At 50.6% G+C, this 17,306-nt stretch overlaps 1 long non-coding RNA gene across 1 annotated transcript; it reads right to left on the bottom strand.

Moving 5' to 3' along the window:
- Positions 1–8,398: 8,398 nt before the first annotated feature.
- On the bottom strand, positions 8,399–9,419 carry LOC140702734 (uncharacterized). The gene is made up of 2 exons (XR_012081985.2): positions 9,154–9,419; positions 8,399–8,628 (listed from the first exon to the last, which is right to left on the bottom strand). It is a non-coding gene; the product is annotated as an uncharacterized LOC140702734 (long non-coding RNA).
- Between the last annotated feature and the right edge of the window lie 7,887 nt (positions 9,420–17,306).

Below are 17,306 nucleotides of genomic sequence, written 5' to 3'. Positions count from 1 at the left end.
GGGTTGTAAGACAGGCTGCCCATCAGTTCCATGCATGCAGACACTCAAGCGACGGACACACTGGTGCATTGTCCTTGTACCTTAACTTCTACCCCCTGTAAACATAAGGAGTGAGCTCTGTGCTTGGACTCCCTGAAAAGGTGGGAAACCAGTTTCTTTGGGGCTAGTCCATTAAGTACAATGAGATTTCCTTTCCCAAAATACAGAACAATCGGACTGGGCAAGAAAAGATTATGGCCAAGATTCTGTTGCTACACCCAATTAAAGCCAACCCGTTGACTCATTGGGATTGACATACTCGTTGAGATCATTCAACCTAGCCTTGGGTAAACTGTGCAGTCCTTCAGGGCCCCAGAAGAAGGGGCAGATAAACCACCTGTAGCTAGGAAATCCTGGCAAGGGTTACCATAAGTCGAAGTCATCATCCTCATCACCAATTGCCATCCTGTCTCCGAGTGGGTAGGACGGTACCATAATCTGCTTTCTGCAAATTCCAAGGTTATCTAGTCCCATAGTTTATTTCAGCTTTTCCACATCACTAGGGACGCCCTATGTAGGAAGTGGGGTAGATAGTGCTATTATGGTATAGTGTTCCATGGAGTTGACATTGACATACAGGAAGGATGCCCTAGTGTGCCCCTTTTTAAAAAAAAAGCAACAAAGGGTGGTTTGTGTTCTGAATTTCCTTGCTCTGGGGGCTGTGACTTAAGAGGAAAAAAATTAAAGCCAACATTTTAAAAAAAAGTATTAAAAAACAAAACAAAGAGGACAGCCAACAGCAACACAGCACTTTCAACTAATGTACAAGACAGACCAACTTCTCCCAGTCAGATCTACCTAGCTCTCCATGGAAATCCTGCCTGCTTCCAAAAAAAATTGAGTGGCCATTTAAATCTGTCCTCGTATATCTGCCCACCATAGGACATTGGGGGAGTGACTGAAGTTCCCCCCCCCCAGAAAGCATCTTTCATGATCACCCCATTGTATAAACCGCCTTTCTCTCCCAGCTGGCCGTCCCTTCTCTACTTATTTTAATGCATCTGGAGGGGGCAAGGATCCAGGACCCAAATGTAAATGAGCTGGAATTCACCCCAAGGGGTCACTGAATCTAATCACAGTGGCTGCAGAAAGTCCATAACGGGACCATCTTTGGCCTGTTGGGAACCTCCCGAAGGAGAGGCTAACCTTTTCCCAAGGCAGTCCCTGCTCTTCGCATGAGGAATTTCTTCCTAATGTTTAGTCAGGATCTATTTGCAATTTGAATCCCTTGGTTTGGGCCCCTGCCCTTGAGAGCAGCACAAATGAAAGCTGGCTCCACCTTTCTAAGAGCCCTGGAGGATCCGGAAGGTGGCCGTCCTGTCACTTCCCAGCCGTCCTTTCTCCCGACTGAACCTTCCCACCACCTCCGACGGTTCCTCGTCGGACTCCGTTTCTGGGCCTTTGAGGGCATGTTTTGCCACCCTCCTCTGGAGGCCTTCCAACCAGTCGCTGTCCTCTTTAAATGACTGAGCTACTCCCAGCCCTTCAGTGCCATCATCATCTCACTGAAACTTATCCAACCATCAATAATAATCAGGTGCCGTCCACTCAGTTCTGACTTACAGCAACCTTTTCCAGGTAGAGCATGCTCAGAAGTTATCTCCCACTCTCTTTTTCTCAGGAAGAAGAGAATTCTACCTTTTTTGCTTTGCTCTGCTTCTACCTGAAGCAGAGCAAATGGACGGTGCAGCTGGCCCAGGGCTACCCGGGCTGACTCTACTTGCTGGAGGCACAGTGGGGGAATTGAATTCCCAACCTCTTGCTCTGCAGCCTTAGACCTAAATCACCGAGCTATCCAAGCAGCTAATAATTGTGTGCCATCAAATCAATTCTGAATCTTGGTGACCCTTCTCTGGGTTTTCCAGGTAGGGAAGACTCAGAAGTGGTTGACCATTCCTTTCTTCTTGGGGGGGGGCATATCTGGTACTGTACAGCTGGCCCAAGGCCACCTAGGCTGGCTCTTCTCCCTGGAGCCACAGCGAGGAATCAAACTCCCAACCTCTGGCTCCATAGCCAGGTACTTCAACCAGCAAACTATCCAGCCTTGTTAGCCAACCAGACTAAACAGATCAGATATTGAAATACCACATTTTCCATGTATAAGACACCCCCATGTATAAGACGCCCCCCCCCAACTTTTCTAATCCAAAATTAAGAAATCTAAGTGGGGCTTAGCAAGTGCAGGGGGAAAGGGATCAAAGTGCTGCAGGATCGCTTTGATCCCTGCTTTCCCCTCCACTTGTTTTTGTTCTCTCCTCAGCTTACTTACGTGTATAAGACGACCCTCAATTTTAGTCTTAAGAATTTTAGACAAAAGTATAGTCTTATGCACAGAAAAATACAGTAAGTTAAGGGACTGATGTTTTATGCATGGGTTCTCCGGGCTGTAAATAATTCCTTTGGAGACCTAGACATGAAAGCATTGTGCTTTCACCTTTATGGAAGAACATCTATATGCTGTGTCCCAGCAAACATGGGCTTGATGAACAGCTCTTTAGGGGTGTGTGACAAGGGATTATCATCAACCAGTGGAATTTTGCCATGGCAGTTCTACTAACCAACAGGATTCTGGCCAAAGCAAGTTTTAAAAAACACAGAAAATTAACTAAATCCTGGGTATTAGATTGGCATTTCTTAGATGCTCCCAAACCTTGGCCTCAGGCAAGCCAAAAGAAGGGACATCCCCCCCCCCCCCCCCAGGAAGCCACTTCCGCCAGGAAACGGGCCATGGAAACACCACTAGGAGCTGCCAGGCTAAGACTTAACTGCAGACAAAAATACATGGCCCAAATCTTTCTAAGCAGCTCAAAGCCTTGGGGGGGGGGGTCTTTGCTGAGGTTCTCAGCCACCTGACAGATCAATTCTCATCTCTTAATTGGAGGTGGGAGGAGGGGTTAGTGAGGTCCTTCCAGAGAAAACTGAATCATGCGGCACTGGAGAGACCTGGGTTCAAATCCCCGCTTGGCCTTAAAAGTCAGCCTCTCCACCGGCCACGTTCCCTCAGCCGTGAAGTGCCTCACAGGATGGTGTGAGGATCAAGTGTGGCGTGGAAAAAATATATGTTCACAACCCTCGACCGCCTGGCAGGAACGGCGAGATATCGTGATAATAAAATAAAAACAGTTTTTAAAAATGCGATTTCCTCACTTGCTTCAGTCTGACATCACCGCGGGCTAATTAATTTCCCAAGAGGCTGCTGATGTGGCTGGACTCAAAATCCTACTTATGATGGAGCTTTGGAAAAATGTAACTTTTGGGGATTGTGTGTTCTGTGCTGTCAAGTCGGAACTGACTTATAGCAACCCAAATAGGGCTTACAAGATAAGTGAGTTCTTTAAAGAGTGTTTTTACCAGTTCTGTTCCCCCAGTGAATTTCTGTGGCTGAGCAGGATTTGAACCCAGGTTCCCTGAGTCCTAATCTGTTACTCCACCTAATACACCACACCGGGTGAATATATAGGTGGTGGCTTACACCTTTCCAGAGTTTCCACGGGTCCCAACAAAGGTATGTGATGACAGTCATTCCCTGTTACGAAACAAACACTTCCTTCAAGATGCTATTTTCCCCCAGAACCTCGTAGAGTAACCATCAGGAGGACAGAAGCTTTGGAAAATAAACAGGCCTGTCTGGCTGATTATAATTGCATACAGAGAGAGGGAGGGAGAAATTCATTCCAATTTTACGTTTGCTTACTTTTACTTGTGCTCCATCAGAAAAAAAAAGGGGGGGGGGTTGCTTTCAATTTTGTGCCGTAATCAGCCCAGAGTGAGTGACTCTACAGAGCCAACCTGATAACAAGAAAATCAGAGCACAGAAAGAGGTTTTTTTTAAAAAAAGTAATTTCTTCCAATTACTCATTCTAGTGCTAGGAAAACGACCCATTTTTTTTTTTAACAAGATAACAAAATAACTGCTTGTTGCAAAGTTTGCTACTTCTTTGTTCATATCCATTATTCCATTTACAGTATTTGTTTTTTTAATAGGTAAGGCACAAAATCCTGTCAAAATTAAAATGCCCTTTAAAGGGAGCTATCCAGTGTTTTCCTGTTACATCAACATAGTCAGCTTGTTCTTGTTCGCGACATTATTTTTGGAATGTAACTTCATTACGACTTTTGTTATCTGGAAAAGTAACTCGTTGTGGGTGATGATGTGATTGCCAGCTTGTGACTTGCAAGCAACACAAGCCATACATTGGCACCAAAAATGCTCAGGGGTTGAGGTCTCTCTGGCTTCAGAGCCCGAGGTTGTGAGTTCGATTCCCCTCACTGGGCCTCCTGGGCTGGACTCATAAGGTCCCTTCCAGCTCTGCCGTTCTAATAGGTGAGGATAATAAATCAATTTGCAGGTAGAGGTGCTTCCTGAAGAGAAAAGATGAAGGGCTTCCTCGCTTTCTAATGTGGAAACCCCAAACCTGGTGGTGGCCTTGGCCAATATGGTTAGCAGCTAATTAGGGAGCTGGGGCTCACCCTCCCAGCCGCCAGCCGGCCGGCCCGAGTCCAGCCGCTGAACCAAAGGAATGGAGAGCCCCTTGGGGTCAGAAGTCATTTCTGGCTTCGGTCAGATCCGGAACTCCCCTCTCCGTGAATGGCCCATCTGACAAGATGGAAGCCATTTGCCCCACAAGGAATGGATTGAGGGTTTCGGATTCATGTCGCTGATGAGAAACAGGTCATCCCCCCCCCCACCAGGAAGCCAGCGGAGAGCAAAGGTCAAAGCATCCTACAATGGGCAGACTGCAGCGAGGAGGGGGGAGGCAGCTGGGGGTTTGCTCAGTGGAAGCGCCCAAATTCAAAGTTCACTTCCATTTCCTTCCAATTTGGAGCAGGGGTGGGGTGGGGCTGAGACACAGGAGACCCTTCTGTCTGCTGTGCAAGGAGGCTGGTGTGAAGCACAGGGAGGCGGTCGGTTGCCCCAAACCAGGCCAGAAGTCCTAAAACAAGCTCAAAAGATTTAGGGAGTTTGCAAAACTAGCAAATGCTATTTAAGGCTGCATTCACCGAAGCCGTCTCCAGAGCCCATGAGAGACTAGTTCTCCTCTATTCAGCACTGGCTGGGCCTCCTCTTGAGTTCCATGTCCAGTCCTGGACACCACATTTCGAGGATGCGGAAAAACTGCAGTTGGTTCAGAGGAGGGCAACAAGGATGATCTGGAAGCCAAGCCCTTTGAGGAAAGACGGAAAGAACTGGACATGCTTAGCCTTGAGAAAAGAGGACGGAGGAGAAATATTATAGCCCTTTTGAAAGACTTGAAAGGCTGTCATACAGAGGAAGGGCAGGATCTGTCCTCAATCATCCCAGAATATGCCATAATGGGCTCAAGCAAGAGGAAGCCAATTTTAGGCTGACTATCCAGAAATACTTCTTATCTGTTAGAGCAGTACGACAATGGAACCCATGATTTCAAGAGGCAGCGAGGGCTCAAACACTGGAGGTGCTGAAGAGAAAATGGGACAATTATCTGTCAGATCTGCTTTGACTTGAGCACAGGGTTGGACCTGATGACCTTAGAGGCTCCATCCGGTGACTCCATTATTCTCGGATGAAAACATGCTGCCAGGAGGAGACCCCTGGTCCTAGTTAAGGACTGCAATGGCACCTGCTCGACATGTAAAAGGCAGGCTCAGCTTTCTGTCGGTCACCTCGCCACTCGCAAGGAACTCTGAGAACCTCGACAGAGGATTTTGGGAATTGTAGTCCAAAACAGTCCGTTCTGACTGGGATCCTGCTCAGTTTAAGGCCGCATCACACACCCATAAGGCCGTCAGTCACCACTGGGTGTTTTCAAAAGCTCCTCTTGTTGGTTACAAGACTTGGAAAGTAATTTGAGGCCATGAAGGTTGCTATGATGTAGGGCCCAACAGACGGCCGTGCATCCAGAGCTTGGGAAAAGTTACTGGGGGGTGGGGGGGCTTCAGCCCCTAGACAGCCACTTCCCCGCCAGCATAGGCAGGCTTGGGGATTCAGGAAGCCACACTGCAAAAATAATAATACAAGCAGGTTTTTGCCCCAAAGTGGGATATGCCAGCAGGGAGGCCTAGGAGTTAGAGCATCAAAAAGTAACTTTTCTGAGTTGTAGTGCATAGCATCATTCTAGATCCTGCTTGCAACATACACACACACACACACACACACACAAACACCAGCTAGAACCACCCAGGGTGGATGTTCGGAGTCCACCTCCAGGCTGGCCTTTCAGAGGCGGGGAGTTGGAGGCTGGGAGAGGGGGAGCTTTTTGAAGGGGGCAGGGAGGCACTTCTGGGAACTCCGAGGAGGAGGAGGAGGAGAGGGTGGGAGACGGTGGGAACCCACCCGGTGCCTAAATGGCCACTTGTCATCCCAGCCCAGAGGAGAAGGCTTTGTTCACACAGAGCAGGACATGCACAAAAAAAATCCTCTCCTTGAATTCATTGAGTCTTCACAGGTGGGGGGTGGGGGGAGCCCAAAAACTCAAAAAGGTACAAGCTGGTGTTCACATGGCCGCTTGCCCGCTCGCTAAAGGTGTGGGCCCCAGGAGGGAGAGGGAGGTGGGGAGAAAGAGAAGCCTCCAGCTCGGGAGACTTTTTAAGGAATAAAAACTCCCCGAAGTCCCCAGGGCCCATGTTGGGAGAAGGGGGATCCGGGAGTTACAACAGAAAAAAGTAACTTTTCCCAGGCCCGGTGATGACTTTAAGCACACGGCGAACCTGCTATCATGTGGGAAAGTTCCTTTCAGGAGTGGCCCGACGTATTTTGCTGCCTGAAGCAGGGCAAAGGGAGCCTGCAGCCGCCTCCTGCGGCCCCAAAACCTGGGCCGGTAACTCAAGCCCAGGAGCTGGACAATCCCGCAGGCATTTCTTGGTTTCCTTGACAAGGAAACGGGCCAGAAAAAGAAATTAAATTGCAACCAGTTTGCTATGAAATTGAATCAAAATGTTGGGGGGGTGGGTTTCCTCCAACGGGCCACCAGGAAGACTAAGAAGTGGGTTCGAGATCAAAGAAAGATTTGGCTTTGCAGGAGCTGAGCAGGCCTGTTGATGGAGGTCATTCATTCATTCATAGGGTTGCCAGAAGCCGGAGCTGGCTTGACAACCCGGAGCAATCACTGAGAAGTGCCGTTGGCTGCTTTTTCAGGAAACCAGAAATCCTGCTGCCTGAGACACCCCTGGTTCACTGTGCCTAACGGCAGGGCCGGCCCTGGTGCTGTTCCTCATTTCTGCAGATCGCGTTCCCACGCCTTTAGCATCAGGGCCACCAACGTCTTCCTCCTCTACCCTCTCCGACTGAGCCTGGTGAACGGCAGGCACCCTTTTGGGGCTCTGCCGGCAGGACTTCAGAAACGAAAAGCAGCTCTTTCTCCTTGCAGGCCAGGCCTGTCCCTGTCTTGCTCGGGTGTAAGGACCCAAGTGCTGGCACTCATGGCAGCCTCCCCCCCACACACACACACACACAAGGGGCCAACTCTCCCCCCCCCCCCCCGGCAGGCAAAGAAGTCCATCTCTCCTGCTCAGCGTGACCCAGCCCGGGCTAAAAGGATCTCCTCCAGCCCCACTTAATCCCCATCTGTTTGGCTTCTGTTTTCTCAAGTTGCTCTGGAGATGACGGAAGCAGCCGCCCCGAGCATCTGCGCCCCTACGCCTGGAGCAGGGGCGGCGCTGGGCCATCCTGAGCCCTCCGAGGTCCAGCTGGAACAGGTTAAAACTCTGTCCAGGGTGCGGATGCCAAGGGGGTAAACCATCTCAGGCGGTTGGACCCTGGTCCCACTACACACACACACACACACACACACACACACAGAGAGAGAGAGAGAGAGAGAGAGAGAGAGAGAGAGGCCTGTCTGAAAGCAAGGCAGAGAATCCTCGTCAGGATCACCAAATTAATTCCCCCCCTTTAAAAAAAAATTCTTTCAGCTATTTATTTTGGGGGATGCTGTAAGAGTGACCCAGAGCAGAGAGAGCACAATTTTTTCCAGGTGCACAGTCGGACCACAACACTCATTAGCCTGGATCTTTGTCCAGGATCATGGGAACCAGAGTCCCTCTGCACCACGTCAGCGATAGGTTCCCACCCAGAGGATTGAACAATATATCACAGGTCTATATTTGCTTCGAGAATTTTTACTATTCTACTAGTGTGGTTGTGATGTGCCATCAAGTCGCCTCCATTTTATGTCGAACCCACGAAGGAGCGATTTCCAACATGTCCTGTCCTCAACGGCCCGGCTCAGCTCTTGTAAACTCAAGCCTGTGGCTTCCTTGAGGGAGTCGGTCCATCTCATATTCTTGGGTCTTCCTCTTTTCCTCCTGCCTTCCACATTTCCCAGGCCAATTGTCTTTTCCAGAGAATCCTGCCTTCTCAGGAAAGAAGAAGAAGAAGACCAAAGATAGACCACTTTTATTTCAGCATTTTTGGCCTCCAGCGAAAGTTCGGGCTTGATTTCATCTAGGACCCGCTGGTCTGTCTTTTTTTGGGCAGTCCAGGGTATCTCCGGAGGCAAAGGTGTGGAAGCCGAGACTGCCTTGGTTTGGGCACCTCTGGAGAAGGCAATCATGCTGGGAAAGATGGGGGTGGGGGGCTGCCATCATCCTCAGCTCACCAGAAAAGAGCCCCTGCAAGGGAGAATGTAGGAAACCAGTCAAATAGGGTGGTTATTGTTTGCAACAACCATCACAGGAAAAAAATAAGGAATAATTTTGTTACAGCGGCCCCTAGGAATTGGGTTGTCTTGGTGGATCTGTTCCCAAAATCAATCAACTCTCCTCCTGTTTCCAACCACTTGCACACACCCCTTTTTTTTCTTTATCCCTGGAAAGGGGGGGGGGGCTGGGAGAGTCTTAAAGAAGGTCATTTTCACTGTCCTGGTGGCAGGAATTAACCTGCTCAGGAAAGCGCAGAGGGCTGGAAATTGGATTGAACAAGTCCTGAACTCAGGATGAAGCCGGATCTGCGAGGATTGTTATGTTAATCATCTTCCTCCTGGCCTCCCGGCTCTCTCTCTCTTCCCCCCCCCCGCGACCTCCCCCGTCCGCTGCCCCTTTGGGGAGGGGGGGCAGGAAAGAGGAGAAGGGCTCCCGCGCAGCCCCTGGGCGCCCGTCCCGCCCGCCGCCGCCCCGCGCCCGAGCTCCGAGCGTTACCCTGCAGGAGGAACTCCTGGCGTTCCTCGTTACTTTTGGTGGAAAGTAGGTTGCGGTTGGTAGTTTGTCGGTCGTCCTTTCCATAAGTAGTTAAGACAACCTGAGGCACGGGAGAGACGCTGGAGACTGAGAGACCACGATCGTCCGTGCCTCCCATCGCCATCTAGGAGCGGGAAAGCTGCGCAAAGTGAAGAAAGCTGGCGGGGGTAGGGCTTGAAATGTGAGGCTGGCGGAGAGCTTTGTGGACACCCCGGCCTTCCAGAAAGACAAACGAGGGGGATCCTAGGTGAAACCAAGCCTGAGCGCTCTCTCTCTCTCTCTCTGGAGGCCGAAAGGTTGGCCCGGAGGGGGAGGCGACGTACCCAGAAAGCCAGCAAAACCAGTGTAGGGTAGAAACAAAACAGGTCAGATCATGGCGACAGATGTCAGGCAATTGGGTAAGCCGTTTTGAAAGGATGCATCCTGACACCTTTCCTGCGAGGAGGAGGGCAGGCGGGCATCGGTTGCCCCCTTGGCTGGGCATGGAGCAAACCAGGGGGGAGAGACTTTCCTGCATGCCCCTCAAGCACATGTCCATCGGCATTGGTGGGGTGTGTGTGTGTTTTAATATCTATTCCTGAAGATCTTGACACCGTGACAGGTTTGTCATGAGGCAGGTGGTTCCTTAGGCAGCCAAGACCCAAGCCAGGGAGGGCTTCCCTGCAGGGCCTGGAGTCCAGATCAGAAGGGGCCACTCACTCAAGGTGCGTTTATCCAGAGACAGGCAAGCAAGCAGGCTGCCTACCGGGGATGCCTCAGCCTCCCGACGGGGTAGAGGGTGGACTGGATGGTGCTTGGGTGCCCCTTTTGCCACGAAGGTGCGATGGTCCTATGACTCTGCCTGGCTAGATGGGCCATGTTGTGAAGAGGCGCTTCTCCCCGGTGTTCCTTCCAGGGCGGCCTCCACACCCGTGAGGGGGTGCCCGATCTGACTCCCCCCCCCCCCGGCTCACGGAAAAACCTCCCCACAGAAAAGGAAAGAATGGCAGAGAAACAGGGCTGAGGCCAGTCCTGCGGAGCTACTTTTCTCCTTGCAAGGTGTGCCTGTGAGATTAGGGGGAGGGTCCAGAGAACCTCTGTGTGTGTGTGTGTGTGTGTGTGTGTGTGTGTGTGTGTGTGTGTGTGTGTGTGTGTGTGTGTGTGTTGTTGTTGTTGTTGTTGTTGTTGTTGTTGTTTTACACCCAAGACAGTCTTACAACCTGGAAAATGTACTTCTTTGGCCTTCTTCTTTTTCCTCTCTGATCAGAAGGTGCGACACCTCTAAGCCAAACGCCATGTTGCCTCCAGACTACAGATCTCAAAACAAGAAGATAGGAACACACACACACACACCCCAATGATCAGCAGGGACCATCCCTGCTTGGGATTTCTCAGCGAGTACCAAAGTACGGGCTTTTGCCTTTCATGTGCTTAAGCATTCCTTGCATTTCCGCCCCTTCTCTGGCCCTGTTCTCCAGCCGGGACCATTCTTAGCATCCTCAGATAAACCCACATTTCAAACACTTCTTTCTCTTTTTTTTTTTATTAAGCGAGGCCCACATTAAAGCCCCAGGTTCCATGGAGTGAAAGCCTTCCTGAAGAAGCTAATGTCCAAAGCTCTGGACAATATTTATCGATGGGATCCCATAGGGGCAGGCAGACGGGGTACCTGCTGAGGCCTCGTTTCCTCCCCCCCCCCAATCTCCACTTTCCTTATCCTGGTGACCGGGACCCGTCTGTCGTGGGACAAACCTGGATGTGGGAACCAGACTTTAAGTGGCAGAGGAGGATTCATTGAGAGCGTGAGACCAGCCTCTCCCGGGCGCATGAACACACAGACACAGATACACACACACACAGACACACCAGCCATGCTTTCAGCTTGATCTGGGGGGTACCCCACCCCCAGGTCCCCGCCTGAACAGCAGAAAGCCAGTGGGTGGGGGGGGAGAGAGAGACAGGCTGAGTTGAGAAGGGCTTCCCCCCCCCTCTCCCCAGCTCTGTCTGCCTGCTGGCCCCCACCCATCACCCCCCTCCCTCCCACCTCCCCGTATCCAGAGCACCGGATGGCAGGATTTTGGAGAAGCCCAGCTTAGCAGGGCTATTCAAGACAACGGCAACCTGGCAACGGGGCTAGCCACAATGGGCGTCCAGGAGGGGGAATGTTTCCGCGTGCCTGATCAATGGGAGCGGGTGAGGCCGGCCAGCAAACAGGAGCTGGGAAAGCGACCCAGGAAAGAAAGAGGGACCCCCCCCTCCCTGACTCAGTTCCTTTCATTTATCAAGGCCCTTTGTGCAGCTGCTGACAAGAAAGGGCCCAGGCGGGCTCAAGGGGGTGGAAGGGGTGGGGTGGGGGGGACGCGTTTTGGTCAGGGTGCTTTTTCTCTCTCCCCCCCTCCTCTGCACATCCCTACAATTATATATGAAGGTATGCCCCCTTTCCCCCTTCACCCTCTTCTTTTGTCCCCTTCTAGGAGGGAGGGGGGAGAAATTATCCACCCCCTCCACTCCACGGACCCATCTGTGCTCCGTCCGGCCTCTCCCACCCACCGGCCCATCCGTGTCGGGTCGGGGGTCTCAAAGAATGTTACTTTCCTGGACAGATAAAGGAGCAGCCGCCTTCCACCCCAGCCCTGGCCCCCACTGCAACCCCTTGTTTGCCAACCTGAGAGAGAGAGAGAGAGAGAGAAAGAAAGAAAGAAAGAAAGAAAGAAAGAAAGAAAGAAAGAAAGAAAGAAAGAAAGAAAGAAAGAAAGAAAGAAAGAGAAAGAAAGAAAGAAAAATCTCCGATTTGGACAGCAGCCGCTGATGGGGAGGAAAGCTATCCCAAGCAGGCTGCAGCCTCCCCCCTCCCAAGCAAAGCTGAACTGCAGAGAGGGCCGGAGAGAAGGAGGGTGGCCCTTGAGCCAAGCCTCCCATATTCTGATTTGAAGGGGAAGGTCCCCCGGTGCCAGAAATGGGCCGTTGGACATGCCGTGGAAGGGCGAGGCAGAAAGCAGGGCGCCTTCTTCTCCTTGGGTGTCAGCAACAGAGACTTAGCTGGCCCAGGGCGAATGGGGACACACACACACAGCACGCTAAAAGGCCGCTTTCTCACAAACTGGGACCGGTTTCGGAAAAGAGCGGAAGGCAGCTGGGAGTAATGGGGAGATGACGACGCTGGGAAGGGTTGGATGAGCAGCACTAAAAAGAGGGGGAGTTCAAAAGGCCCTCAAGGATGGGTTGGCCCTTCGCCCGACGGAGTTTGGTTTTGTGGTCTTTGGTCCAGCACCAGAAGAAAAGCTTTTCCCAGCAAGGAAGCACAGCATCACTATTCCGAAAACCTCCTGGCAGCGAGGCAGTATCCGTTTGGAAGCTCAGTGACACATCATAACAACCTCATAGCCAGCAAAACACACACACACACACACACACAAACACACACACACTCCTATAGGAAGAGTCCAAAAATACAGAGAGCTGGATCGGCAGCCCATATCAATAAAGGGGGAAACAGGCATTTTGTAAAGTTAAGGGCTCTTAATCGCTCAGCCCAGACCAAACTCTGCATTACAACAGAGATGCCTCTCATAGCTACATCATTTCCTGGTCAATGCATTCATCTTTCATTTATCCCAGAATCTCCCTACTCAGCAAGGAGGGATGTTAATCACCCAAATACAAAAAAAATTCCAGGCTCTGTCCTCCCCGGCACGTTTACCAGAAGTAAATAGATCTCACCATGATTTTTGCCTTCTTAGCAGGAAAAGTCTGCAGAGCCTCCTTAACCAAAAGAAGCGACAGCCTTTCCCTGCTGGGGTTTCGGCTCCCTTCGGAATTATGATCTCCGTCCCAAAAGTGGCATCCATGTGTGAGATAAGGCCGCCTGGTCTTCTCCCACTTGATATTCCCAGTGGTTTCCTCACCCTCCCTTATCCGTCTCTGGGGAAGCACCGGATCCTTTCTGGCTACAGCAGGTGGAATGAGAGAAGGAGGGGAGCCATTTACCTCCCACCAAACAGGAGGTGAGAGAAGGAGATGGAGTGACACCCTCCTATTTATCAGCAGAGGGGCAAAATCTGAAAACCCCTGCTGAACTTTCCTTGCCATGAAAACTCTGTGACGAGACAGTCCAGATTGAAACAAGAGATAGTGCTGGAAGATGAGACTCCCAAGAATAACTCCGATTCCAATGGCACAACTAGATTAAAGCCGAAAGGATGGATTGACTCCCTCAAGGAAGCCACAGGCTTGAGTTTGCAGGAGCAGACAGTATTAAAAAAAAAAGATTTTTAAAAGTAATTTTGAAAAATGACAAGAAACCGCTGCCAGTGGTGTAGATGAAGTGCTGTTGTTTCCACTCCCCCGGTCCTGGACTTCTGCAATTCTTCACACGGTCCCTGCTTGTCGGACTACAGCTCCCATCATCCCCGACGCCCACGCCAGCGAGGGGTGTTGGGAACTGTAGTCCTAAACACCTGCAGAACAGGTGTCTGGCGTAAACAGGGAGGGCCTGGAGGGGGCTCTGGATGCCACTTAACACGTCTGTGTCTCTAAATTTATTCCGCCCCCTGCTCCACCTCCAGCCTCAACCTGCCACGAGATGCCGGGCGAACAGAGACCAAGTTGGAGCAGTCTCGCCAGAAATGCAAATCTAGCCGTCTTGGAACTGCCGTGGCATAAAAGCTTTCGGAGTAATAATTTCCTCCTTTTATCTGTGGAAGTGTTAAATACAGATTCCAAACAATAACCGCCCTGTACGGCCCCTGGAAAGTTCTAATTGATAATAAATAATTCAGTTTTCTCGGCTGGTCCAAAATTTGCTGAAATCTTGGGCTAGGATCCAAGCAAATGATTAAAAGAAACAACTGGGGAGGGGTGGAATTGGTGAGATGAAAATTACATCTTTCTTTCTTTCTTTCTTTCTCTGAATAATCTCCATGTCAAGGTTCGGAAGCTCTGCCACGAAGCACAGCCAAGCGCAAAACTCAGGCAGTTAAAATCTGGACAGGATTGAAAGGGCCGTAGTGGGCAACTAGATGGTCATGCTGAGAATCTGAGAAAGTCACTTATTTTATTTTATTTTATTTTTGGACTGCAGTGCTGAGATTGGGGTGGACAGGTGCCCTAATCCACCAAATTGAGAGGGAGGGCAATACTTCAGAAGTCGAAATCGGGATTCAAGGCATCCTTCAGAGGTGGTTGAATGGGGCCAAAACAAACAAAATGAGTTTCAACACAGAAAAAAAAAGCAACGTTCTCCACCTAGGCAGTTAAATCAGACACATAGGGCAGGTGACAGATGGCTTGCCAGTCGTCCTTGTGGAAAGGATCCGGTGGTCAGAGTCGATCACATAGTGAACAGGAGCCAACAGTGTGATGCAGCAGCAAAAAAAGCTACTGCAATCCTTTGACAGAAGCAGAGCCGGATCAAGGGAAGTATCCGTATTAATGGACCAGAGTTTCTATGTTTTCACCTGACTGCTTGCCTTAGTGCTAATGCTTCTCAGTTCTCAGAACACCCCTCCTAATCAGGGTGTGTGTGGGGGTGAGTAAAAGGGACACTTGGACTGTGCAGAAGAGGAGACCGGGTCACAACCCAGCTTTTTTTGCTGCTGCATCACACTGTTGGCTCATGTTCACTATGTGATAGACTCAGACCACCGGATCCTTTCCACAAGGACGACTGGCAAGCCATCTGTCACCTGCCCTATGTGTCTGGTTTAACTGCCTCTTCTGCCCCACCAATCTGGGCAAGCGTCAACCGTCGCCCCCTTGCTGGCTATCTTAAATGCCCAGCCCCGAGGCAGGAGGGCTCTGGTGCCATTGTGTCCCACGCCACCCAACTCACCACCGCACGGAGATAATGGTACATGGGAAGGGCGGCCACAGCCCAGTCATTTCGGGAGAAGGAGAAGCAGATTGTCGTGATCTCATCCGAAAGCCACGCAGCACCAGGGCGGAGCTGACAGGTGAAGGCGGTTTAATCGGCTGCTGCTTAAGGACTGAGCGCCCTTGACAGGTTCCCGTCTAGAAAGGGGACCGAGGCTGCTAATCGCTTCTCCGGCTACTTCCTTTTGACACGTTCCTGCTTTGGAAGCCCTTCTTCTATTCTTAGGCTTTAGTCTTCTGTTTGTGCGCAGCTAGCCAGCGTCCGGCAGCCAGGCAGGTCCTGGCGGTGGTTTCCTTGAGGGGAGGACAAAGTGAAAGCCAAGGAGGGCTGGATCTGGCCCTCAGAGGCCTCTCTACTGAAGGGAGGGAGGGAGGAAGGAACAAACGAACGAACGAATGAACGAACAAATGAATGAACGAATGAACGAAGGAAGGAAGAAAGGAAGGAACGGAGGAAGGAAGAAGAAATTTGCAAAAAGGGTCACTTTCCAGTCTTGAAAATCTTCGGGATCCCTGATGGGAGCATGAAATGAGGTGCAGGTCTCGTCATAAAACTGTGGAAGCGAAACCGCAAAGCCATTCTTGGTTGTTGACTTTTCACAAATTTTGCTCTTGCAAGGCAGAGAAAGGAAAGCAGGCCTTGGTGCTTCTGAAGTTGGCTGGCCTGTTTTTAAGGTATTCCAATTGCAGCTCTCTCTCTCTCTCTCTCTCTCTCACTTTCTTTAATTTTATTTTTTTTACCCTGACTTTCTCCTTAAAAAAAACCCAAGGTGACGTACACCATTACAAGACCATGTTTAAAAGCTAAAAATGGTTACATATACAAATACTTAAAAAGAATCGTGCAAATACCACACTAAAATGGTAAACAAAAGTAATACAAAAAAAAAATACAAAGCAGTAAGGCATAGCAAGCGATTTAAAAGACTCTCTCAGGCAGCCACTTGCTGAGGGAAAGCCTGCCTAAAGAGAAAGGTATTTGCCTGCTTGTGGAAGGACAGCCAAGAGGGAGGCAGACCGGTTTCCAGTGGCAGGGAGTTCCAGAGTCTGGGAGCAGCCACAGAGAAGGCCCTTGCCTGCGTCCACAGCAAATGCACCCACCAAACAACCCCATGATGGGAAAACTTGAAATTGGGGGGGGAGCCCTAAACTTCCTCCATATGAGTTCCAATGGTTACTGATAAAGTGTCATTATTGCCCCTTCCTTTGACTAGTAAAACTGCGACAAATTCTGCAAGAACACAAATAACTGCCCAATCAATTCTGTCTCCTGAGGAGCGTTGCTTGGTCGGCCTTCTTTGTCCAATGTCCAGGATTCAGCGTCCAGGTGGAGAGTTGGCCTTTCTCCAACATGAAACACAGTCCTGATTCGTGTAAAATGTATTGCTTTCCTTCAAAGAGCACACACCATTTTTTTCCAAGCCTCACAACAGTCCTGCGAGGTGGGTCAGAAGAAGATCAACTCTGCCTAGGGATGTCATGAATGTTACACAGAGGAGTGGGGAACGGGATGTGCCTGGCTCCGGCCGAGGACCCTCCCGGTGGTTGACCGGTTCTTGGCGTCCAACCTTTTCTCCCGTCTTGACACTCCTTCCAAACCTGCCTTCGCCCCCTGTAATGCATCTACTCTCTTGTTACCGGGTTTTCTGACAATACTCTGACGGTCACAGAATCAAGGGAATCCAGTCTGGTGCATTTCACAGAGGGGTAAAAAAATTAGAGAGAGGGGGGGAAACCAAACACTTCCTTATTCTTCCCGACTAAAATGCTGTACCTTCTGAATTCAGGTGCGTATAAATAACCGTCTCTGTCGCTGGGGCCGCCTCAAGGCCTTCGCTGTGTAGCAAAAAACGCTTCCCTGAGTTGTAATTAAAAACTTTAACACCCCCCCACCCCACCCCCGTGAAGGGCTGTCAGGCTGAAGAAAGGAAGGAAGTGAGAAGCCGGGGACCCAACAATTACTCTCTGGATGAATTATTCAGGGTGGTTGCGGGCGAGGGAAGGGGGGTGGCTCCCCCCCCCTGCAAGCATTAAATGCTCAAGAAGTTATGGAAATTAGCTTGTGCAGGAGGGCCAAAAACAAGGACGCCGAGTTTTCTGAACGCCTCCCGAGGATCCGCCTGTGCGAGTGTCACCCTCCTGATCCTCTTTGGCCTCAGTGGAGCATGGGAAACAGTGTGCTTTTGTGGTGGGGGTGGTATGACTTCCACTATCCTTTCAGACTTGAATGGAGAAGGGGAGGGAAAAGAAATTTCATAAGCTCT

Source organism: Pogona vitticeps, chromosome 14 (genome assembly GCF_051106095.1).
Source record: "Pogona vitticeps strain Pit_001003342236 chromosome 14, PviZW2.1, whole genome shotgun sequence".
Lineage (NCBI taxonomy): Eukaryota > Metazoa > Chordata > Lepidosauria > Squamata > Agamidae > Pogona > Pogona vitticeps.
Note: the sequence above shows the minus strand (reverse complement) of the source record. Positions and strands in the feature narration are given on the sequence as shown.